Source organism: Pseudophryne corroboree, unplaced genomic scaffold (assembly GCF_028390025.1).
Source record: "Pseudophryne corroboree isolate aPseCor3 unplaced genomic scaffold, aPseCor3.hap2 scaffold_494, whole genome shotgun sequence".
Lineage (NCBI taxonomy): Eukaryota > Metazoa > Chordata > Amphibia > Anura > Myobatrachidae > Pseudophryne > Pseudophryne corroboree.
This window is the reverse complement of record NW_026970101.1, coordinates 346,733-371,877: the sequence shown is the minus strand read 5'-3', so window position 1 is coordinate 371,877 and position 25,145 is coordinate 346,733. Positions and strand designations below refer to the sequence as shown.

General features: G+C 44.0%; 10 non-coding genes across 10 annotated transcripts; 5 read left to right on the top strand and 5 right to left on the bottom strand.

Annotated features, from left to right (window-relative positions):
- Nucleotides 1-51: 51 nt before the first annotated feature.
- LOC135030128 (U1 spliceosomal RNA) lies at nt 52-215 on the bottom strand. Its single transcript, XR_010226181.1, has one exon. It is a non-coding gene; the product is annotated as a U1 spliceosomal RNA (small nuclear RNA).
- A 671-nt stretch (nt 216-886) lies between these two features.
- Nucleotides 887-1,049, bottom strand: LOC135030040 (U1 spliceosomal RNA). Its single transcript, XR_010226108.1, has one exon. It is a non-coding gene; the product is annotated as a U1 spliceosomal RNA (small nuclear RNA).
- A 152-nt stretch (nt 1,050-1,201) lies between these two features.
- On the bottom strand, nt 1,202-1,365 carry LOC135030149 (U1 spliceosomal RNA). The gene has a single exon (XR_010226202.1). It is a non-coding gene; the product is annotated as a U1 spliceosomal RNA (small nuclear RNA).
- A 671-nt stretch (nt 1,366-2,036) lies between these two features.
- LOC135030058 (U1 spliceosomal RNA) lies at nt 2,037-2,199 on the bottom strand. The gene has a single exon (XR_010226124.1). It is a non-coding gene; the product is annotated as a U1 spliceosomal RNA (small nuclear RNA).
- A 144-nt stretch (nt 2,200-2,343) lies between these two features.
- Nucleotides 2,344-2,459, top strand: LOC135030094 (U5 spliceosomal RNA). The gene has a single exon (XR_010226148.1). It is a non-coding gene; the product is annotated as a U5 spliceosomal RNA (small nuclear RNA).
- Nucleotides 2,460-2,729: 270 nt separating this feature from the next.
- LOC135030089 (U5 spliceosomal RNA) lies at nt 2,730-2,845 on the top strand. The gene has a single exon (XR_010226142.1). It is a non-coding gene; the product is annotated as a U5 spliceosomal RNA (small nuclear RNA).
- Nucleotides 2,846-3,131: 286 nt separating this feature from the next.
- On the top strand, nt 3,132-3,247 carry LOC135030109 (U5 spliceosomal RNA). Its single transcript, XR_010226162.1, has one exon. It is a non-coding gene; the product is annotated as a U5 spliceosomal RNA (small nuclear RNA).
- A 278-nt stretch (nt 3,248-3,525) lies between these two features.
- On the top strand, nt 3,526-3,641 carry LOC135030102 (U5 spliceosomal RNA). The gene has a single exon (XR_010226155.1). It is a non-coding gene; the product is annotated as a U5 spliceosomal RNA (small nuclear RNA).
- A 275-nt stretch (nt 3,642-3,916) lies between these two features.
- LOC135030117 (U5 spliceosomal RNA) lies at nt 3,917-4,032 on the top strand. The gene has a single exon (XR_010226170.1). It is a non-coding gene; the product is annotated as a U5 spliceosomal RNA (small nuclear RNA).
- A 5,363-nt stretch (nt 4,033-9,395) lies between these two features.
- TRNAN-AUU (transfer RNA asparagine (anticodon AUU)) lies at nt 9,396-9,469 on the bottom strand. The gene has a single exon. It is a non-coding gene; the product is annotated as a tRNA-Asn (tRNA).
- Nucleotides 9,470-25,145: the final 15,676 nt, after the last annotated feature.

The following is a 25,145-nucleotide window of genomic DNA, read 5'->3' as shown; positions in this document are numbered from 1 at the left end:
AGGCTAGAGGAAGATCTGAAACAAAGAAATCTGACTTTTACCAGAGCTGACCAGAGGAAAGCACAAACACAGTCCCCCACTACCACAAATAATGCAGTTGAGTTTCCCACATTTGGGGAAATCACAGGGGTCAGCATACCCAGAATGCAATGAATGAACCTCACCCTGGGAGAACAATCTTCAAGACCATGGTCTCTCCTATGCAAAATAAGTATGATTTGGGATAGGGCTGGGGAGGGCCGCTGCTCAGGCACATCTCTTTCAAGTAAAGGAGATTCAACTGAGGCAGCACAAGGGAACTCTCATCTGGGGACAACAACTGCAGGGAGAACACATATTTTCAGATGAACATGGGAGGGCAGAAGGCTGCCTAATACTGAAGCACCCCCAAACAACAAACCAAATGCAACAACCAGTGCAAGCATTCCTGGGGGAAGGCCTGCAGCAGATGGATTTGCATATGGTGATGCCATCCAAGCAGTGGGTCAAAGTTGGCTTCAACCCTCGTCTGCATATGAAAAGAGAAAAGGGGCGTGCAGGGCATGGCGGCCTTTTGCGGCGCTTGGATGACCCCTAGTTCGCATTACACACCTCCACCCTCCTTCGGTGTGGGGCTCATGTTGGCTATGCCCCAGCCCCTGAAGCATTCAAGCTGATTTCTTGCAGCAGCTGGGCACTGTAACTGCTCCAGAGCTGCTCTGTAAGGCAAGTAAAAGGGTGTGGGCCCTGCAGCACTACCTGTAGTTTGCATTGTGCGTTGGAAGGCACGAAGTAAGCAGACGGGAGAAGTCAGGATAGTGCGCAAGGGCATAGAAGGGAGCGGCTCAAGAAAAGAGAAGTGGAAACAGACAGCAAACTAGGCTGGAGAGAGACCTGAGACAAAGAGATCTGAATTATACGAGAGATGACCAAGGGAAACACAAATTATGCAGTCAAGTTTCCCACATTTGGGGAAATCGCAGGGGCAGCACAACCAGAGTGCAATGGGTGAGCCTTGCCCTGGGAGAAGCACCTTCATGATCATAGTATCTCACCTGGCAGGTAAGTAGGAGTTGGGCTAGAGCTGGGGAGGGTCGCTGCTCGGGCACCCCCCTCTCAAGTGAAAGAGATCCAACTGAGGCAGCACAAGGGAACTCTCGAAAGAAGAACAAGGCTAGAGGAAGATCTGATATAAAGAAATCTGATTTTTACCAGAGCTGACCAGAGGAAAGCACAAACACAGTCCCCCACTACCACAAATAATGCAGTCGAGTTTCCCACATTTGGGGAAATCACAGGGGTCAGCATACCCAGAATGCAATGAATGAACCTCACCCTGGGAGAACAATCTTCATGACCATGGTATCGCCTATGCAAAATAAGTATGATTTGGGATAGGGCTGGGGAGGGCCGCTGCTCAGGCACATCTCTGTCAAGTAAAGGAGATTCAACTGAGGCAGCACAAGGGAACTCTCATCTGGGGACAACAACTGCAGGGAGAACACATATTTTCAGATGAACATGGGAGGGCAGAAGGCTGCCTAATACTGAAGCACCCCCAAACAACAAACCAAATGCAACAACTAGTGCAAGCATTCCTGGGGGAAGGCCTGCAGCAGATGGATTTGCATATGGTGATGTCATCCAAACAGTGGGTCAAAGTTGGCTTCAACCCTCGTCTGCATATGAAAAGAGACAAGGGGCGTGCAGGGCATGGCGGCCTTTTGCGGCGCTTGGATGACCCCTAGTTCGCATTACACACCTCCACCCTCCTTCGGTGTGGGGCTCATGTTGGCTATGCCCCAGCCCCTGAAGCATTCAAGCTGATTTCTTGCAGCAGCTGGGCACTGTAACTGCTCCAGAGACGCTCTGTAAGGCAAGTAAAAGGGTGTGGGCCCTGCAGCACTACCTGTAGTTTGCATTGTGCGTTGGAAGGCACGAAGTAAGCAGACGGTAGAAGTCAGGATAGTGCGCAAGGGCATAGAAGGGAGCGGCTCAAGAAAAGAGAAGTGGAAACAGACAGCAAACTAGGCTGGAGAGAGACCTGAGACAAAGAGATCTGAATTATACGAGAGCCGACCAGGGGAAACACAAATTATGCAGTCAAGTTTCCCACATTTGGGGAAAACGCAGAAGCAGCACACCCAGAGTGCAATGGGTGAGCCTTGCCCTGGGAGAAGCACCTTCATGATCATAGTATCTCACCTGGCAGGTAAGTAGGAGTTGGGCTAGAGCTGGGGAGGGTCGCTGCTCGAGCATCCCCCTGTCAAGTAAAGGAGATTCAACTGAGGCAGCACAAGGGAACTCTCATCTGGGGACAACAACTGCAGGGAGAACACATATTTTCAGATAAAAATCTTGGTCATGCTCTGGTTTCTCTTCAGAACGAACAAATCTTTCGCCTTTTACTAAAGATTTCCGTGGAGAGGAGCAAAACCGAGTTTTATCTCAATTTTTGCATGCCCCATCTTTTTGGGGTTTCTTTTATCGGTTTAAAGATAGAATGAGTGTGCTTTAATGTAAGCTCATTTGCATAGAAATGACAGTAAATGTTTGTTTCTTTTCAAACAGAACTTTCTTGACCATGCTACTTGCTTGAAAGATCTGGGAGCACATGGAATACAGTACAAACCATGCTTATAGCAAGGAGAAGACAGGTGAGAAATCTGCTTTCTTTCAAATTGGGCGCTCACTTTGATCTGAATGAGGACTGCTGGCACGGCACTCAGGCGACAGGTGGAATCTTGGTCATGCTCTGGTTTCTCTTCAGAACGAACAAATCTTTCGCCTTTTACTAAAGATTTCCGTGGAGAGGAGCAAAACTGAGTTTTATCTCAATTTTTGCATGCCCCATATTATTGGGGTTTCTTTTATCGGATTAAAGACAGAACGAGTGTGCTTTCTTGTTAGCTTTAATGTAAGTTTATTTGCATAACAATGACAATAAATGTCTGTTTCTTTTCAAGCAGAACTTTCTTGACCATACTAATTGCTTGAAAGATCTGGGAGCACATGGAAAAGAGTACAAACCATGCTTATAGCAAGGGGAAGCCTGGTGAGAAATCTGCTTTCTTTCTTTCAAATTGGGTGCTCACTTTGAGCTGAATGAGGACTGCTGGCATGGCACTCAGGCGACAGGTGGAATCTTGGTCATGCTCTGGTTTCTCTTCAGAACGAACAAATCTTTCGCCTTTTATTAAAGATTTCCGTGGAGAGGAGCAAAACTGAGTTTTATCTCAATTTTTGCATGCCCCGTCTTATTGGGGTTTCTTTTATCAGTTTAAAGATAGAACGAGTGTGCTTTAATGTAAGCACATTTGCATAGAAATGACAGTAAATGTTTGTTTCTTTTCAAACATAACTTTCTTGACTATACTAATTGCTTGAAAGATGTGGGAGCACATGGAAAAGAGTACAAACCATGTTTATAGCAAGGGGAAGCCTGGTGAGAAATCTGCTTTCTTTCTTTCTTTCAAATTGGGTGCTCACTTTGAGCTGAATGAGGACTGCTGGCATGTCACTCAGGCGACAGGTAGAATCTTGGTCATGCTGTGGTTTCTCTTCAGAACGAACAAATCTTTCGCCTTTTACTAAAGATTTCCGTGAAGAGGAGCAAAACTGAGTTTTATCTCAATTTTTGCATGCCCCATCTTATTGGGGTTTTATTTTATCGGTTTAAAGATAGAACGAGTGTGCTTTAATGTAAGCTCATTTGCATAGAAATGACAGTCAATGTTTGTTTCTTTTCAAACAGAACTTTCTTGACCACACTAATTGTTTGAAAGATCTGGGAGCACATGGAAAAGAGTACAAACCATGTTTATAGCAAGGGGAAGCCTGGTGAGAAATCTGCTTTCTTTCATTCAAATTGGGTGCTCACTTTGAGCTGAATGAGAACTGCTGGCATGGCACTCAGGCGACAGGTGGAATCTTGGTCATGCTCTGGTTTCTCTTCAGAACTAACAAATATTTCGCCTTTTATTAAAGATTTCCGTGGAGAGGAGCAAAACTGAGTTTTATCTCAATTTTTGCATGCCCCATATTATTGGGGTTTCTTTTATCAGTTTAAAGACAGAACGAGTGTGCTTTCTTGTTAGCTTTAATGTAAGTTTATTTGCATAACAATGACAGTAAATGTTTGTTTCTTTTCAAACAGAACTTTCTTGACCATGCTACTTGCTTGAAAGATCTGGGAGCACATGGAAAACAGTACAAACCATGCAGTATCACAAGAGCCTTTATTTGATCTTTCATGAAGATAGAGCAGAATTGAGGACACGTCAACAATTTCTGCCAAAGGTGGTTCATCTTTCCACATGGTGCCTTTGGCCACTGACACCTTCGTTGAGTCAAAGTCTCTGGCTGTGGTCAGAACTTTGAAAATTTATGTCACCAGAACGGTTCAGATTAGGAAAACAGAGGCTCTGTTTGTCCTGTATGCTCCCAACAGGATTGGGTGTCCTGCTTCCATGCAGACCATTATGCGCTGAATCTGTGGTAAGATTCAGCATGCTCATTCCACGGCAGGATTGCCGTTACTGAATTAGGTGAAGACCCATTCTACTAGAAAGGTGGGTTCATCCTGGGCAGCTGGTCGGGGAGTCTCAGCATTGCAACTTTGCCGAGCAGCTATTTAGTAAACACTTTTGCTAAGTTTTACAAGTTTGATACCTTGGCTGATGATAACCTCAAGTTGGGTCATTCGGTGCTGCAGAGTCGTACGCACTCTCCCACCCGTTCAAGAGCTTTGGTATAACCCCATGGTTCTTAATGTGACCCCAGCATCCTCTAGGTCGTATGAGAAAATAGGATTTTAATACCTACCGGTAAATCCTTTTCTCTTAGTACGTAGAGGATGCTGGGCACCCGTCCCAGTCCATACTGTGTCTGCAGTTATTACTTGTGGTTATACACATGTTGTGTTACGGTTCTGGTCAGCTTTTTGCTGCAATTGTTCATGCCGTTGGCTTGTGTTCTGTTGAATGCCACGTTCTGCGGCATGCTTAAGGTGTGAGCTGGTAAGATGCTCACCTTAGTTTAACAATAAATCCTTTCCTCGAAATGTCCGTCTCCCTGGGCACAGTTCCTATAACTGGAGTCTGGAGGAGGGGCATAGAGGGAGGAGCCAGTTCACACCCTTTGAAAGTCTTAAAGTGCCCATGTCTCTTGCGGATCCCGTCTATACCCCATGGTTCTTAATGTGACCCCAGCATCCTTTACGGACTAAGAGAAAAGGATGCCCTTGTGTACTATCCTGACTTCTCCTCCCGTCTGCTTACTTTGTGCCTTCCAACGCACAATGCGAACTACAGGTGGTGCTGCAGGGCCCACACCCTTTTACTTGCCTTACAGAGCAGCTCTGGAGCTGTTACAGTGCCCAGCTGCTGCAAGAAATCAGCATGAATGCTTCAGGGGATGGGGCATGGCCAACATGAGCCCCACACCAAAGGAGGGTGGGGGTGTTTAATGCAAACTAGGGGTCATCCAAGCACTGCAAAAGGCCGCCATGCCCTGCATGCCCCTTTTCTCTTTTTATATGCAGATGAGGGTTCCAGCCAACTTTGGCCCACTGCTTGGATGACATCACCGTATGCAAATCCGTCTGCTGCAGACCTTCCCCCAGGAATGCTTGTACTAGTTGTTGGATATGGTTTGATATTTGATGGTGCTTCAGTATTAGGCAGCCTTCCGCCCTCCCATGTTCATCTGAAAAGATGTGGTCTCCCTGCAGTTGTTGTCCCCAGACGAGAGTTCCCTTGTGCTTCCTCAGTTGAATCTCCTTAACTTGACGGGGGAGGGGCTGCCCGAGCTGCCACCCTCCCCAGCCCTATCCCAACTCATACTTATTTTACATATTAGATCTCTTGATCATGATGATTGTTCTCACAGGGTGAGGTTCATCCATTATATTTTAAAATAGGAAGGTACAAATTACATATTTGAATTGCATCTATGTGCTGGATTCAAATGCCCCCCCCCCCTTCCTTTCTCAATTGTGCCCGTCAGCAGCTATTCTAAGGTTGCTGCCAATGGGTGTGACACATTAATTTCTTCTGTGGGGTACACTGGACTCCACAAGGATTCACATTGGGGTGTAGAGTAGGATCTTGATCTGAGGCACCAACCGGCTCAAAGCTTTTGACTGTTCCCAAGATGCTCAGCGCATCCTCCTCTATAACCCCGCTTCCATGAACAGGGAGCTCAGTTTGTAGTTGGTGCCTTCAGTAGCAGGCCACTTAACAGGGGCCTGCCTCAGGCAGCCTATTCTTAGCTATTAATTTTGACAAGAAAAGAAGAACTTGTTTTATGAGAATCTACAAGGGCTGCAGCAGGCTAGGTCTAAAAGACATCTTTACTGCAGCTTCATCACTCCCAGCGGCGCTGTATACTCCCGTGCCCTGGTTGCTGGGTCACTGCAGCGGAGGCTCCGGTTTCTTCCTAAGGTCAGTCACACACACACACCGCCCTTCCGGATCACGAGGCCGCTGATTAAGGGGAGCGTGGCCGTAGGGGGTGGGCCGTGTGCGCACTGGGGTGGACACTGATTACTGGGCAGCCGCTCCACTAGCCACCAGGTACAGTTAAGGAGCACAGGTCTGGGGGTTTTTCTCCTATATTAACCCAATTTTGTACTGCCCGCAGCGCATTGTGATAGGTAATAGGGCATGATTCAGGTTGGATTGCAATCACAATAAGCGATCCAACTGCAAAAATTGCTAAGAGCATACGCATGTGCCTGCATGCGATCGCCTCTGCCTGTCAATCGGGGCAGGGGGGGAGAGTGGGGTCAGCAACACTCCATTTCCAAGTCAGGGATGGAGCAGTGCGGGGGCAAGGCTTCAAAATGGGGTCTGCAATGGAGGAGACACAGGGGGCGTGGTCACAGCGGCTGTATGACATCACATTCAGCCGCTGTGATCACAAAAATGGTGGCGGCTTCCTGCGCGCACATACAGTCTGCACCAGCAGGAGGCTACACCATTGTTTATGATCACGCTGAACTGCAGTGCGACTGCAATTACAGCATGGTCAAGAAGGGAGGTGTCATACTGGGTGGCCATGCCCTGTCACTGTGCAGGAGCCAGCACCGCTTACACACTAGTCCCCGGGTGCAGCCCCCAACCCCCGGGACACCCGGAGCAACAAAATGTAGATTCAGGCCACCAGGCCACGCCCCTACCTATGAAATCATGCCTCCTTTTTACCATTGCGCTGCTTATTTGCACGCACTGCATTACAATCTCCCTCGACACCTCTCTGGGTGTCACCAGTGATAGTGACACCTCTGCCATGCTTGTAGCAGCTAGTCCAAAGATCTATGCCTCAAGCCCTGAGTGTTTGCCCTTGTGACTTGTTGATCATCATAGCGAAGCAGATGCTTACAGAAAACTGCAGGGGCTTAGATTGAAAATAAAAAAAATTGATGGGTATAAGGTAGAGAGGAGCGGGTTCGGTTCTCCGAGAACCGAATTCCCCACGAACTCCACGTGGTTTACACTGGTCTGAGGCAGGCTCGGTTGTTCCCGCCTGACTCGGAAAACCTGAACAAGGGAAAATGTCATCATCCCGCTGTCGGATTCTCGCGAGATTCGGATATTATATATAGAGCTGCGCGTTGCCGCCATTTTTACTCGTGCATTGAAGAGAGAGCGGAGAGGACGTGGCTATGTTCTCTCAGTGGAAATCTCAATATCAGTGCTCAGTATCAGTGGTTACTTATTGCTGCTCAGTAATACTAGTAGTGTGTCTCTCCTGCTCAGTGTCAGTTCTCAGTAGTATCCTCATCAGTGCTCAGTATCACTGCTCATTGTCTTGTGCTGCATTGTGGTGCTCAGCATACTACAGTACATTACTAATAGTCCAGTGCTGCATCTTGCTGCTCAGTGTCAGTTCTAGTATCCTCATCAGTGCTCACTATCACTGCTCATTGCATTGTGGTGTTCTGTATACTACAGTAATATAGTAACATATAGTAACATAGTTTTTGAGGTTGAATAGGGGCAAATTGCCCATCGTGTTCAACCTGTTTTAAGTTGTGATGATTCTACATACTTGCTGAATAATGTTTTATGACTAGTTAGCTACTATAACTCATGTTACCCCCGGATTAACCATGTTGATATTTTAAGTATTATAACCTTGGATAGCTTTTTCATTCAGAAATGTATCCATTCCTTTTTTAAATCCAATTACAGAGTCCGCCATTACCACCTTCCCTGGCAGGGAATTCCACATCCTGATTGCCCTAACAGTGAAGAAACCTTTCCTCCATTGCGTTCTGAACTTTCCTCCAGTCGCAGCGAGTGACCACGTGTTCTTTTAATAAATAATTCCTCTGATAACTCTTTGTTATGTATCTTTACATATTTGAAGATATTAATAATATCTCCTCTTAGGCACCTCTTTTCTAGTGTATACATATTCAGCCTAGTAAGTCTTTCCTTATAGTCCAGTACTTTTAGGCCTTTAATCAATTTAGTCTTCAGGATCTCTCGGACTTCCATGAGCAGCAGAGTAGTGCAATGGAAGGATGCTGGGCGCATAACCCAGAGGTCGATTAATCGAAACTATCCTCTGCTATGTGCATTTTTTTTTATAATTAAAGTAATCAAAAACTGGGATTGATATTTTGGCTCTTTTATTTTTACTTAAAGTACAATAACTTTTATCATTTTAATTTGTTTTAATAGTATATTGACAGCATTGTTTTCTTTAAAAAATCCACTTAATTTTCTTTACCCTATTACTGAAATGGTAATTGACAAAAACAAACTACATTGTCACCAGAAGAGCAATGCAAAATGTACAAGTGATATATTAAAATCATCTTCCATCTTGAATTTCAATGATGCATTGGGACAACAATTTTGTGAGAAACATCTTCACCCATAAAGAAAGATTTTCTTAATTCCTTATCTGTGTGCTGATTAGATATTACCTTGTTTTCACATTAAACAGACTTCCACATGAGAAAGCAGCAAGGATGCAGTAACGTTTATGTTTCCTGGTGTCAACCTGTATTATTTCAGTAGACATTGAAATGAGGATGCATCTTGCTGCCTTTCCAATGTAGCAAGTTTAATTCAGTAATAGGTGAAAAAACATTCCTACAAAGGTGTTAATCAGAGACTTGGCTTTGTGGACACTTTTCAGAGAGCAAATTTGTTAGCATAAAAATAAAGTCAGAAAATGAAGAGCTGTTTAATCACTCAATTGGACTTTTCTGCCAGCATAATTTTTTTTTCTCTGCAACCCACTGCTAAATTGTGCTTCCTAGCTGTTTTTTATAAAATCACTTAATCAAATCTAACTCTGATTACATCAGAGAAGGCCAGGTACCCTACACCATAAGAGGGGGTTTGAAATTTTGACTTGTCTATTTAAAGATCACCAAAATCTGATCACAAGGTCAATTACATCCCTGGGTGGGATTGAACCACCAACCTTTTGGTTAATAGCCAAACATGCTAACCGATTGCACCACAGAGACACCTCGTAAAAGTCCATTCTGACAAAGGCTAATAAGCATTCATCTAGAACGTTTCCTAGAAAAACTTTAAAAAGTCAATAATCTGGAGAGTTTTTGTAAGAAACACATTGCTACTTTCCCATGATGAGTGAGTGCTTCAGGATCTCTTGCACTTACATGAGCAGCAGAGTACTGCAACGGAAGCATGCTGGGCCCATAACCCAGATGTAGGCAGATTGAAACTATCTTCTGCTATATGCATTGTTTTTTGTTAATTAAAGTAATCCAAAACTGGGATTGATATTTTGGCTCTTTTATTTTTACTTAAAGTACAATAACTTTTACCATTTTAATTTGTTTTAATAGTAAATTGACAGTATTGTTTTCTTTCAAAAATCCACTTAATTTTCTTTACCCTATTATTAAAATGGTAATTGACAAAAACAAACTACATTGTCACCAGAAGAGCAGTATAAAATGTACAAGTGATATATTAAAATCATCATTCCAGCTTGAATTTCAATGATGCTTTGGTGCAACAATTTTGTGAGAAACATCTTCACCCATAAAGAAAGATTTTCTTAATTCCTTACCTGTGTGCTGATTAGATATCACCTTGTTTTCACATTAAACAGACTTCCCCATGAGGAAGCAGCAAGGATGCAGTGACGTTTATGTTTCCTGGTGTCAACCTGTATTATTTCAGTAGACATTGAAATGAGGATGCATCTTGCTGCCTTTCCAATGAAGCAAGTTTAATTCAGTAATAGGTGAAAAACCATTCCTACAAAGGTGTTAATCAGAGACTTTACTTTGTGGACACTTTTCAGAGAGCAAATTTGTTAGCATAAACATAAAATCAGAAAATGAAGAGCTGTTTAATCACTCAATTGGACTTTTCTGCCAGCATAGTTTTTTTTCTCTGCAACCCACTGCTAAATTGTGCTTCCTAGCTGTTTTTTATAAAATCACTTAATCAAATCTAACTCTGATTACATCAGAGAAGGCCAGGTACCCTACACCATAAGAGGGAGTTTGACATTTTGACTTGTCTACTTAAAGATTACCAAAATCTAATCACAAGGTCAATTACATCCATGGGTGGGATTGAACCACCAACCTTTTGGTTAATAGCCAAACATGCTAACCGATTGCACCACAGAGACACCTCGTAAAAGTATATACTGACAAAGGCTAATAAGCATTCATCTAGAACGTTTCCTAGAAAAACTTTAAAAAGTCAATAATCTGGAGAGTTTTTGTAAGAAACACATTGGTACTTTCCCATGATGAGTGAGTGCTTCAGGATCTCTTGCACTTACATGAGCAGCAGAGTACTGCAACGGAAGCATGCTGGGCCCATAACCCAGAGGTAGGCAGATTGAAACTATCCTCTGCTATATGCATTGTTTTTTGTTAATTAAAGTAATCCAAAACTGGGATTGATATTTTGGCTCTTTTATTTTTACTTAAAGTACAATAACTTTTACCATTTTAATTTGTTTTAATAGTATATTGACAGTATTGTTTTCTTTCAAAAATCCACTTAATTTTCTTTACCCTATTATTAAAATGGTAATTGACAAAAACAAACTACATTGTCACCAGAAGAGCAGTACAAAATGTACAAGTGATATATTAAAATCATCTTTCCAGCTTGAATTTCAATGATGCTTTGGTGCAACAATTTTGTGAGAAACATCTTCACCCATAAAGAAAGATTTTCTTAATTACTTACCTGTGTGCTGATTAGATATCACCTTGTTTTCACATTAAACAGACTTCCCCATGAGGAAGCAGCAAGGATGCAGTGACGTTTATGTTTCCTGGTGTCAACCTGTATTATTTCAGTAGACATTGAAATGAGGATGCATCTTGCTGCCTTTCCAATGAAGCAAGTTTAATTCAGTAATAGGTGAAAAACCATCCCTACAAAGGTGTTAATCAGAGACTTGGCTTTGTGGACACTTTTCAGAGAGCAAATTTGTTAGCATAAACATAAAATCAGAAAATGAAGAGCTGTTTCGTCACTAAATTGGACTTTTCTGCCAGCATAATTTTTTTTCTCTGCAACCCACTGCTAAATTGTGCTTCCTAGCTGTTTTTTTATAAAATCACTTAATCAAATCTAACTCTGATTACATCAGAGAAGGCCAGGTACCCTACACCATAAGAGGGGGTTTGAAATTTTGACTTGTCTATTTAAAGATCACCAAAATCTGATTACAAGGTTATTTACATCCCTGGGTGGGATTGAACCACCAACCTTTTGGTTAATAGCCAAACATGCTAACCGATTGCGCCACATAGACACCTTGCAAAAGTAGATACTGACAAAGGCTAATAAGCATTTATCTAGAACGTTTCCTAGAAAAACTTTAAAAAGTCAATAATCTGGAGAATTTTTGTAAGAAACACATTGGTACTTTCCCATGATGAGTGAGTGCTTCAGGATCTCTTTCACTTACATGGGCTATTAACCAAAAGGTTGGTGGTTCAATCCCACCCAGGGATGTAATTGACCTTGTGATCAGATTTTGGTGATCTTTAAGTAGACAAGTCAAAATGTCAAACCCCCTCTTATGGTGTAGGGTACCTGGCCTTCTCTGACGTAATCAGAGTTAGATTTAATTAAGTGATTTTATAAAAAACAGCTAGGAAGCACAATTTAGCAGTGGGTTGCAGAGAAAAAAATAACATTTTAAACCTACCGGTAAATTTTTTTTCTCGTAGTCCGTAGAGGATGATGGGGACTCCGTAAGGACCATGGGGGATAGACGGGCTCCGCAGCAGACATGGGCACTTTAAGAAAGACTTTAGATCTGGGTGTGCACTGGCTCCTCCCTCTATGCCCCTCCTCCATACCTCAGTTAGAGAAACTGTGCCCAGAGGAGACGGACAGTACGAGGAAAGGATTTTTGTTAATCCAAGGTCAAGATTCATACCAGCCACACCAATCACACCGTATAACTTGTGATATACTACCCAGTTAACAGTATGAAAACAACATAGCATCAGTCCAAGACCGATGAAAACTAACATATAACCCTTATGTAAGCAATAACTATATACAAGTCTTGCAGAAGTAGTCCGCACTTGGGACGGGCACCCAGCATCCTCTACGGACTACGAGAAAAAGATTTACCGGTAGGTTTAAAATCTTATTTTCTCTTACGTCCTAAAAGATGCTGGGGACTCCGTAAGGACCATGGGGATTATACCAAAGCTCCCAAACGGGCTCCTGCGGATGACTCTGCAGCACCGATTGAGCAAACAGGAGGTCCTCCTCAGCCAGGGTATCAAACTTATAGAACTTTGCAAAGGTGTTTGAACCCGACCAAGTAGCAGCTCGGCACAGCTGTAGTGCCGAGACCCCCGGGCAGCTGCCCAAGAAGAGCCCACCTTCCTAGTGGAATGGGCCTTGACTGAATTAGGCAACGGCAATCCCGCCATAGAATGCGCCTGCTGAATCGTGTTACAGATCCAGAGAGCAATAGTCTGATTTGAAGCAGGGGTGCCAATCTTGTTGGCTGCATACAGGACAAACAGTGCTTCTGTTTTTCTGACTCTAGCCGTTCTGGCCACGTAAATTTTCAAAGCCCTGACCACATCAAGGGACTCGGAATCCTCCAAGTCACGCGTAGCCACAGGCACCACAATAGGTTGGTTCATATGAAAGGATGAGTCCACTTTTAGCAGGAATTGAGGACGGGTCTGCAATTCCGCTCTATCCATATGGAAAACCAGATAGGGGATTTTATGTGATAAAGCTGCTAATTCCGACACTCGCCTAGCGGAAGCCAAGGCTAATAACATGACCACCTTCCAAGTGAGATATTTAAACTCCACCATTTTAAGTGGTTCAAACCATAACCTTAACACCACGTTAAGGTCCCAAGGGACCACCGGAGGTACAAAAGGAGGCTGAATATGCAGTACTCCCTTCACAAAAGTTTGTACTTACTTCAGGAAGAGAGGCCAATTCCTTTTGAAAGAAAATGGATAAGGCCAAAATCTGAACCTTAATAGAGCCTAATTTTAGGCCCAAATTCACTCCAGTTTGTAGGAAGTGAAGGAAGTGGCCCAGGTGGAATTCTTACGTATGAGCATTCCTGGCCTCACACAAAGAAACATATTTTCGCCATATACAGTGATAATGTTTAGATGTCACGTCCTTCCTAGCCTTTATTAGCGTAGGAATGACCTCATCTGGAATACCCTTTTCCGCTAGGATCCGGCGTTCAACCGCCATGCCGTCAAACGCAGCCGCGGTAAGTCTTGGAACAGACAGGGCCCCTGTGGCAACAGGTCCTGTCTTAGAGGAAGTGGCCACGGATCTTCTGTGAGCATTTCCTGCAGATCTGGATACCAGGTCCTTCGCGGCCAATCTGGAACAATGAGAATTGTTCTTACTCCTCTTTTTCTTACTATTATCAACACCTTGGGTATGAGAGGTAGAGGAGGAAATACATAGACCGACCGGAACACCCACGGTGTCACTAGGGCGTCTACAGCTACTGCCCGAGGGTCTCTTGACCTGTTGCAATACCTCTGTAGCTTTTTGTTGAGGCGGGACGCCATCATGTCTATCTGGAACAGTCCCCACCGACTTGCAATCTGTGCGAAGACTTCCTGATGGAGTCCCCACTCTCCTGGATGTAGGTCGTGTCTGCTGAGGAAGTCTGCATCCCAGTTGTCCACTCCCGGAATGAACACTGCTGACAGTGCGCTTTGATAAAGCTAAATATTTATCTTATTTAAAACCCTTTGTGAGGTCTAAGAACACTGTACGCTATTTGCGTATGGAGTACCGTAAGGGTACGCTCGTTGCGTAACAATCGCTTAGCCGTGGTCGAGACGCTCAAGCGTCACGTTCGCTCACGGCCAAGAGATCACAGGCAGGCACGCTATTGGCTGCTGACTAACGTAATGGTTCGCTATAGCGTAACGGACGCTGTATCGGGAGCGGGCTGCTCGAGCGATACAGACGCTCACGAGAATACGCTGTTGGTATCGGGCACACTTATAGGTGAGCGACTACCGTAATGCTACGCTATCAGCGTAGCGGACGCTCGAGACCACGAGGAGATCACGAGCGGCGCCGACGCTCACAATGTTAAACCTTTATGTCTAAACCACAAACAATGTAATTTGCTGTAAAACCTTAGTGTAGAGATAGGGTGTAAATGCAACACTGTATAACCTTATTAACTCAAAAGCTGTTCGAGCGTCACCGACGCTCTGAGAATACTTAACACTATAAGAAATACACAAATACCGTGCTTAGGGTCCAACGCCTAATATATATATTATGAATGTTATACTTGCAAAAGAATTAATACAATACAAGTCATACACTACAATATAACATAGACTAACTAACCAGGTAACTACACAGTAAATACAATACAAGTACGTTTAAGAGAAAATGAGAGAAAGAGAAGAGAGAGAGAGAAAGATATGGCCCATAATAACAAGAAAAGACAATATGATTACGGAGAAAACTTACGCACAAAGGAAACGATCGCATGCGCCTCTGGACATCCAGCTCCCGATTTTCAGCAATGATAACCGATGAAGAGTGAGTGCTGGATGTGATCGGCCTGTCTATTTATGCCCCACACACAATACAATTCAATGGTCCCTACAATCTCATTGTTCATTGGACACAGGAATTCGTCTTCGCATTATAACAAAAGGTCATAGGTTGATTCATACAGGTGGGCTGTGACTATTTCCAACAGCTCAGGTGGGAGGGAAACTGGGTTTCCCGCCGCATGGATAAGTAAGTGCAAATACAGTAAATGTTCATAAACTTCTTATGTCCATAACTATTCGCACGAGCGATTGATCCGCTTCAAACCAACACCGGAATATTGCTAATTAAATACTCTTCCGATGGATACTAAACACCACTGTATTACTCCTGTCTGACCCTTCGTATCAAACAATGAGGGATCTCTCTGTCCAGGAACATACTACATTAACTAAACTTTCAGAATCTATCAAAGGGACCATAATCTACAAAATGCATTATATGGTGAAAATATGTAACGAAAGAGTCGCCCGCTAGACGCACACAATCTCTACCGTAAATGTGCATACCGTGCGCCTGCGGGTGCCCGCAACAGCGAGTATGCGCACGCACGGTAGAGCGCACGCATGCGCAGCAGGGACACATATGAGGTGCAAATATGGCAGTGTGCATCGTGATATTTTTCTGACTTTGACAGTCCACCCTTTGGCAGTCAACAATAACTGCCACTTCCTAAAACATTTCAAAAAGAGAAAAATATATGTCAGGGGTTAATACATTTACATGGTTGGGTAGGGGAGGAGAGGAGAAGGTAGGAAAAGGGTATGACCTAGTGAGATAGCAGAAGCATGTGTGTATGAATCCATGTTTGGGGGGTCATGTATCATCGTGCCGTACGTGTTTTAAATCAAGCTTTGAGGTATTGCGAAGTATACATTTGAATTCCTTCTTATCCCGTGGTACGGGTCTGTGGATGGGCTGTCAAACTTTACCGAGCTTTTTTCGGATTTTGGTTGTAACAAAAATGGGGAGCACATTTTAGTTGATGATACATGAATGGGGGAATATGTGATTGCTGATATCTGTGCCTGTATTCCCTATACTATGTGTGTAATTACCTGAAGGTTGTAGAGATGAAGAAAATACATAGTTACGGTAAATGCAGTGGTATTCTATGTCAGGTTAATGAACATTCGTCGATTGAGGTCTTGTTTGGTGTCTGTTGAATGCAGTCTTCTTTGTGCTTTTGCCCATAAGGTGCGAGCAAAAAGCTTTGTCAATGTCCATAGATTTACAAAAGTGTTGGGCTAGAGTAATTTTAAAATTTCTAGGGAAACTGGGGATCTATGGCATAGTTCATCAAAAATCTGTGTATAAGGTTGTCAAAACTTCTTCTTTAATCCATCTGTTGTCTGTATATCAGCTCATCAAATTCCTCGTCCAAGTGGGTCTTTTTACCTCAGAGGAAAACGGAAAAACAGGTGAAAGAAACGGACCGTAGAAATCGCATTACAATTTCCTCACTCCTTAAACTCATCACCCTGGTACTTCGTTTGCACTTCGTTAAAGCCTGACCGCATCTAAATATCAAGCCAATCGTTATGATAACACCTAAGATACATAGGAGAAACTTCCCTACATCCATTATAACTCCTTGAGCCCATTCTCCTAAACCGGAGAACCAATTTCGCGGGTTCAACCATGACACCCAACTAGTCAGCTCATTACTCACAGCAGCAAGGGTGAGATTGTGTCTCCTGCGAAATTCCCACTTCAATTGGAGAATATCGTCCATCTTTTGGTCTATGACCTCGACCGGGTCCTCGGTACTATTCGTTATATATGTGCAGCATTTCACGCCGTACTGCGTTGCCAGTGTGACACAATATCCACCTGTTACTGCTGTGAGATAATTGAGAATCATTCTATGCTGAACTAGTTCTGTTTTATAAGCTTGAAGTTCTCTTCCAGTATACCTAAACGTGTCATCATACATTTCTGTGATATTGTCTAACAAATTTGCGAGCGCAGATATGTATTTATAATTCAACACTCCTCTGGCGGTGCGAGTGAGGTCTAACGCAAGTAGAAACTGAATCCCGGTGGATTCATGGATCATGTCAGAGGCCGGGTGCTCTGTTCTTTCTATCAGGTGCCGTTTAACTACGTGCTCGTAATGGGTGTGAGTATAAGGAGTTTGGGCAACACGGTGTATGTCTTTCATTTTGGCATGTGATACAGTCATTACCTCAGGCAATACTTTTCCAATATAACACAATCCTTCAGAGTTTGGGGCAAGCCACTTATACGCCTTCCTCCCGCATATGAAATATGCATCATCGGGGAGAACATATGGGACGGAGTAGGACATAACCATATTACACATTTTCCATGTGAAATCTCCTAACCCTAATTCTCCCATCTGTCTAGTACACGTATCAGCTTGTACGATATGTGCACAGTATCCTGGTGATACCTCTCCAACTCTCGTAATCCTACTTCCTAGGGTATACCTATACCGGAAAGATTTTCCTCTACTGGCTATGTGGCGTATAAGCTCTGTATCTGTCGGCATTCTATCTGCTCTATATGAAAAGGTCATGGTTTGGTTACTCCATGACACTTCCCAATTTCCCGGCTTTCGGGGATTGGAAATGTTAAAACATATGAGGGATCTATCCACATGATATTGGTGGAGCTTCAAACTAGGAGGACTGGAGATATTAAACCTCCTGTCCACCGGTCTCCCACCACTTAGCTCAAGTACCTCCCCTATCGTTAAAGGAAATGGTACTAGTCCTGATTTGCTATGACCTTGAGGTACTTGAGAGCATACCCAACAATCTGTTTGATTTAACACGCTACCCACTAAGGAGTGATAGTCACTCAAGGGATGCCGGTCCATGTGGATATTAAAACTGGATTGGCATTTCTTAATGCACCCATCCTCGACTACGTTGTCACAGAGCCTACAGATACAGTTTTCTTCAGCTAACAATCCTTCACAATTCCTTCTATTGTCAATGCTATCGGATCGTTTTCTGATACTCGCCTTTGCTTGTTGATTATGTTGTTCTCGGAAAACTACGCCTCCATCTCTGTCATCAGAACCCATTCCAGAACCTCTCTCGACCTCCATGGTACTCTCGCCGGAACAGACTGCTCTGGTCAACATCATGGTCAACAGGAAAATCCGGATCACAGTCTCTTGGGGCAAGTCCATCTTATAGGAGGAAACGAAGAAGAATGAGAAGGGGGGGAAAATAATTTGAGGGAGAGGGGATGGGAAGTTGGAGAAAAACAATAAAAGGGAACAGGGAATCGACAACTGCTTTTGATCTTGTGATTTTCAATGCTCAGGTGCCGCCTCAGTCCTCCTGGAACAGACACTCCAGTGATACAACGTCCTCTACCGTCTGTTCCTTATCACGGGACCTCTCTGGATCAGCAACCTTCTTACAATGGGACGAATGAACCCAAGTCTCTCTCTCGGCAACTTTCAATGCTGTAGTGCTAGTCAATAAGACTTGGTATGGTCCTTCCCATCTGTCAATAAGGCAACCTGAGCGTAGAAAATTTTGTATCATTACATACTCCCCAGGTTCAATGTCATGACAATTACTATCTGGTAAATCAGGAATCACCAACTTCAAATTATTATTTTGATTCCTTAGCTGTTAACTCATATTAACCAGGTACTTTACAGTCACTTCATTGTTACACTTCAAATCATCCTGAGGGTTAATCATAACATGCGGTTGTCGACCAAACAAGATTTCAAAAGGGGACAGATTAAGAGGGGACCTGGGAGTGGTTCTGATGCTGTACAGTACAATGGGTAAAGCTTCTGGCCATGTCAATCCTGTTTCTGCCATAACTTTGCTCAAATTATTTTTAATAGTGCTATTCACTCTTTCCACCTTCGCACTCGCCTGTGGACGGTATGGAGTGTGCAGCTTGCTATCAATTCCCATCAACTTACACATTCCTTGAAAGACATCACCTGTAAAATGGGTACCCCTATCACTTTCGATAATTCTAGGGATACCATATCTACATACAAATTCCTGCACAATTTTCTTAGCAGTAAACATAGCGGTATTTGTGGCCGCCGGGAATGCTTCAACCCAATTTGAGAACACATCTATACAAACAAGTACATATTTCAAATTTCGACAAGGGGGTAATTGAATGAAGTCAATCTGTATTGCCTGGAAAGGACCGCCTGCAGGTGGGATATGAGATGGTTCTGTTGGTATTGCCTTTCCGATATTCTTTCTCAAACAGGTAAGGCATGACATTGCTCTCTTACTTGCATGAGATGAAAATCCTGGGGCGCACCAATATGCTCTTACCAACTTGCACATTCCTTCCTTGCCCAGATGAGTCAGCCCGTGAGCTGCCTCAGCTAAACATGGAAGATATGCTCTGGGGGCCACCGGTTTACCTTGTCCATCCGTCCAGAGTCCTGAGGACTCCTGGCCATATCCCTTCGCCTTCCAGACTGCCTTTTCCTGTGTGGAACACAAATTTTGCATTTCACACAACTTCTGTGTGTTGATGGTATTAAATACCATCAGTTGTGTGGTGTCTGTCTGTCTGGGGGTACCAGCTGCTAACTTAGCTGCTTCGTCTGCTCGGCTGTTACCAAGTGATACTGGGTCCTGGCTATATGTGTGTGCTTTACACTTGATAACAGCCACTCTGTCGGGTTCCTGTATCGCTGTTAGAAGCCTTTTGATGTGAGCTGCATGCGCTACCGGTGTACCAGCTGCCGTCATGAAATTTCTGAGGCGCCATAGGGCTCCGAAATCATGGACTACCCCGAATGCGTATCTAGAGTCGGTGTAGATATTGGCTGATTTGCCCTTAGCCAATTCACATGCTCTGGTTAGGGCGACCAGTTCAGCAACCTGGGCTGAGTGAGGTGGGCCTAGCGGTTCCGCTTCTATGGTGCCTTGGTCATCTACGACTGCGTATCCAGTACACAAGTCTCCCGAGTCTGACTGTCTGTGACAACTACCGTCCGTGTAGAAAGTTAGATCTACATTTTCCAGCGGGTTGTCACTGATGTCAGGCCTTGCGGTAAAATTTTGGGTCAAATATTCCATACAATCATGTGTGTCCTCCTGTGTGTTAAATTCTCCTTCCCCACCACTCTCATCCTCCACCCTTTGTGCCTGTCCAGGCACACCTGGGAGATATGTTGCAGGATTTAATGCACTGCATCTCCTTATGGTGATGTTTACGGGGGCCATTAGTGCCAATTCCCATCTTGTAAACCGCGCTGATGAGACGTGCCTGGTTTGGGCAGAATTTAGCAAGGCTGACACTGCATGTGGTGTATGAATTGTGAGGTTGTGACCTAGCACTACATCTTCGCTTTTCGTTACTAGCAATGCTATCGCAGCGACGCTTCGCAAGCATGTGGGGAGGGATCGCGCTACCGTGTCTAGCTGAGTGCTGTAGTATGCTACTGGCCTGCTGGCATCACCGTGCTTTTGGGTTAAGACGCCTGCCGCGCAACCAGCACTTTCTGTTCCGTACAGCTCAAAGGGTTTCCCATAGTCTGGCATACCTAATGCTGGTGCCTGCGTTAGGCACTGTTTAAGTCTCTCAAATGCCATCTCGGACTCGTCTGTATGCGAAATCCGATCAGGTTTGTTTGAGGAGACCATCTCCTGCAGAGGTAACGCTAGAATGGAAAACCCTGGGATCCAGTTACGGCAATACCCACACATTCCTAAAAATGTTCTGATCTGTTGCTGGGTTTTTGGCAGAGTCATGTCTCTAATTGCTTGAATTCTATCAGTGGTCAGGTGTCTCAGTCCTTGTGTTAGACAGTGTCCCAAATATTTTACCTTAGTTTGGCATAATTGCAACTTGTCTTTGGAAACCTTGTGTCCTGTGTCTGAAAGATGAAACAGGAGCTGTTTCGTATCCTTCAGGGATGCTTCCAATGAATCAGAACACAGTAGTAGATCATCCACGTACTGTATTAATACTGATCCACTCTCTGGTTGGAAAGACTGTAAACAATCATGCAAAGCCTGGGAAAATATACTTGGACTGTCTATGAAACCTTGTGGTAATCGAGTCCATGTGTATTGGACTCCTCTGTATGTGAATGCAAACAAATATTGGCTGTCAGGGTGCAGAGGTACCGAAAAGAAAGCGGAGCAGAGGTCAATAACAGTGAAAAATTTCGCAGTGGGAGGGATTTGCATAAGGATGACAGCTGGATTTGGCACTACGGGGAACTGACTCTCAACTATTTTGTTGATCCCCCTTAGATCCTGCACTAGCCGGTAACCCCTCCCCCCACTCTTTTTCACAGGGAAGATGGGACTATTGGCAGTGCTGGACGTTCTTACCAGAATACCCTGTTGTAGCAAGCGCTCTATTACGGGATACACTCCTAACTCCACCTCTGGCTTCAGAGGGTACTGTGGGATTTTTGGAGCTATCCTACCATCTTTTACTTGTACAACTACTGGAGCTACGTTTGCCATTAATCCAGTGTCCTGTCCATCTTTAGTCCAAAGTGACTCTGGTATCTGGGATGTCATTTCTTCTACTTTGGATGGAGTCCTATTTGTCATAATGGTATGTGACATTAATTTTGATGGGGAGTCTAACATGTCTCGCACTTCCTGAGCGTGATTCTCAGGTATGTCCAAGAATACACCTTCAGGAGTACAATAAATGACGCACCCCATTTTACACAATAAGTCTCTTCCCAGGAGATTAGTCGGTGCCGATGCAGCCAGCAAAAAGGAATGCTTGGTATGTAAAGGCCCTACTGTAATCTCGGCTGGTTTGCTAACAGGGTAGTGCTGGACTACTCCCGTTACCCCTATGGCTGGAATTGTCTTACCAGTGGTTCTCATGCCCACTGTCGAATTTATCACTGATTTGGCCGCCCCTGTGTCTACAAGAAAGTTTAATGATTTACCAGCTACATTGATTGCAATTTCAGGTTCACTCCCAAGGCTTGCAATCAATTTTACTGGCTGCAGATTACAGGTATGGCTACACCCCTATTGGGTATGGTGACCTCCCTGAATCCCTCTGGCAGCAACTACTTGTGAAGGGGTTAAATGGGAACTGCCAGGAGTTTGCCAGTCTCTGTTCGGGGGGTATCTTTTTGTTTCTCCTGCATGTGGCTCATAACTCCGTCTCTGCGGACCTTGCTCCCAATGTCGTGTGTCGTGTCGTTGTCTAGGGGGTTGGTAAGATCTTTGCGAATTTTTCGCTCTACAGTCTCGTGCTATGTGTCCCTGTTTATGACAAAAATAACATGTTACCACATTTGACTTACCCACAGGGTTTGGTGATATAAACACAGGCTGTTTTGTGGTCAGGGCCTGTATACTTACTGACATTAACTTATCACCTTGCGACTCCCTGTGTCTGGTGATATTCCGGTCGTGATCAATAGCAGCCTCTCTCAAAGTAGCCACTGACAGACCTCGCCAACATGGTTGCGTGGTCTGTACCCTTGTCTTTAATGCTTCTTTTAAACCATCCATTAGCACAGATACTGCTACTTCTTGATGGTTTGCATTGGTCCTAATGTCCTCTATGCCAGTGTACTTTGCCATTTCTAATAATGCCCGGTGAAAATAATCAGCAGCTGTTTCTGTCTCTTTTTGTTTAATGGAAAAAATTCTATTCCATTTGGCTACAGCTGGGAAATACTCCTTTAACTGTAAATTTATTCTTTTTACGTTATCTTTGTTGTACACATCTGTAAGAGGTACATCCAGATCCAATCCACAGTCAGCTAAAAATTGAGCTGAGTCGACATTGGAGGGTAAACATGCCCTCAGCAATATCTGCCAGTCTTTGTTATTGGGCTCTAAAGTGTTTCCTAGGTCTCTGATGTATTTTTGGCTAGCAACTAAGTCTTTTCTGGGGTCAGGGAATTCAGACACTATGGTCCTTAATTCCATTCTGGAAAATGGGATATACATGGCAATGTTCCTGATAGGAGTGACTCCTGATGTGTCAGTTTTCCCATTTGGAACAGCTATTACCCTAACAGGATTAAGTCTACTAACATCATTCTGTGTAGATTCTACAGCCTGTGGTGAAATGGTTTCAGCATAGTGTAAGGTGCCGTACTTACCCGTTGATACGACCTCACCTGTCCCTCCGCTAGGGGGCTTTGTTACTAATCTTATGGGTTGGGCCGTGCCTACTGTCGTTTCTGATATAGTGGCTGCTAGAGAGAGCGCCGATATTGTTGCCGATTCGTCCTCTTGATCACACTCCTGGGGAAAGTTCAAAACAGGGTACAACTTGCACGGGTTAATGCTTGCATTGGTTAACTTATTAACATTATCCTTAACATTTATACAGTTGCTAAGTGCCTGTTTGTTACCCCCTGATGCGTCATTCTCCGCAACCAATTTCTCTCCTGATATGTATGGTGGCGGCGGGGCCGTGGCTATCAGTTTCCTGATAGGGCCAGATCCCGCCGCCAGAGCCAATCCTCTCTGTATTTCACCCTCCTGTTGCCATAGCTGCAAATAATCATAATGTTGGATTTGTCTCTTTGTTGATTTAATGAGACATATCCTCCTCCTTAAATTCATTAACACTTCTGGGCTGAAGCTACCTACTCTTGGGAATTTCTCCCCGTCATGTACTGTCATTCTCTCCCATTCATCACATAAAATTTCTGTATGTAAACCATATTTTTCACACATTACATACCTTGCCGACCCGACTGGTCGGTTTACTGAATCAACCCGAACCGAGGTTGATCGCCCCCTTCCTGAACAACTGGCCCCCATAATTTGCAGGTGTTGCTTGCTCTACCTCTGACCTTTATCTCAGGGTCTTCAGCGAACCCTTACAAAAAACCAAAATATTAAAAGATAGGTTGACGGTGAAGTTTACCGAGCACCTCACTCACTCGCCCACGCCGACCAATACGCCCACACACTGATATAGCGCTGGCGTACTCGACCCAGGGCCCCTATGAACCTCTATTTACTGGAACATGCGAGAGATATCCGAAGAACACTTACTCTTTCCAGTAACTATTGGTTGTTGGACAATTCCTGAGTGACCAGCGAACTTCCCTTCAGAAAATAAAAAATTACACAAATAACGTCAGAATGTACAAATAGTTTTATGACCGGGTTTGTACACAAATGGTACTGGTCAGACTAACTTAATGCACACAATTACGTGCGGTACAATCGTTCAGCACATAAGCAACTAATCTTATGTACGGAGCGACCAGTGGAATCGACATTCAGCAGCTGCGAATTCCTTCAGCCTGAGCTTTTTATGGCCTATATGGGTGTCGCACCAACCCTTCTTGGTGTTGTGCCTTGTCTCTATAGCGGACTTCCTTGTCTGCTGTACTTGGACCTCCTGGTCTGTTATGCGACCTCCTGGTCTGACCTCCTGGTCTGTTACAGTATGACCTCCTGGTCTGCTACACTCTAATGCTCAAATTTTATGTTTAACCAGAGATGCCTCCCTAGCCACCACGTATGTCACTTACACGTATGTACTTCACGAGAACTCGATGATTTCTGTGGTTAAATCCCCAAAATTGTAAAAACAAACACTCACTCACCACATACACACTTTTGTTTCTATTTCTATTTCTGCGCAGAAATTTTTCTTTAGACCAGATGTGTTGTAAATTTGGAGAAGGATCTGTTAATTTAAATTTCGGATTTAAAATAGATTTGCGCTATTTATCGCCTGTTGCGCTATTTATCGCTTGTTGCGCTATTTATCGCCTGTTGCGATATTTATCGCTTATTGCGCTATTTATCGCTTATTGTGCTATTTAAAAATCAACACTATCGTGTGATTTGAGTTACGTGGGCGTACCCAGACGCTCCGTTGCATAATTTACGCTGCGTGCGTCGGCCTTTGCGTACGCGAGTCTCAGCCTTTTGTTAGAGACACGTGTATACAAAACCAATGTCCACCGTAACACAACTAACACGTTTTATCAATGTAGATGATCCTCAGTCGTCTACCGTGCAACACACCAATCTCTCCTTTTACCTTTAGGTAGAGCTGCGTGTGTGCTTTACACTTTATCCCTTAACGCATTACTTTTACACTTTAACTATGAAATAGCGACAAATCTCTCTTAGCACGTTTTATCAATTATAAAATGGCAAA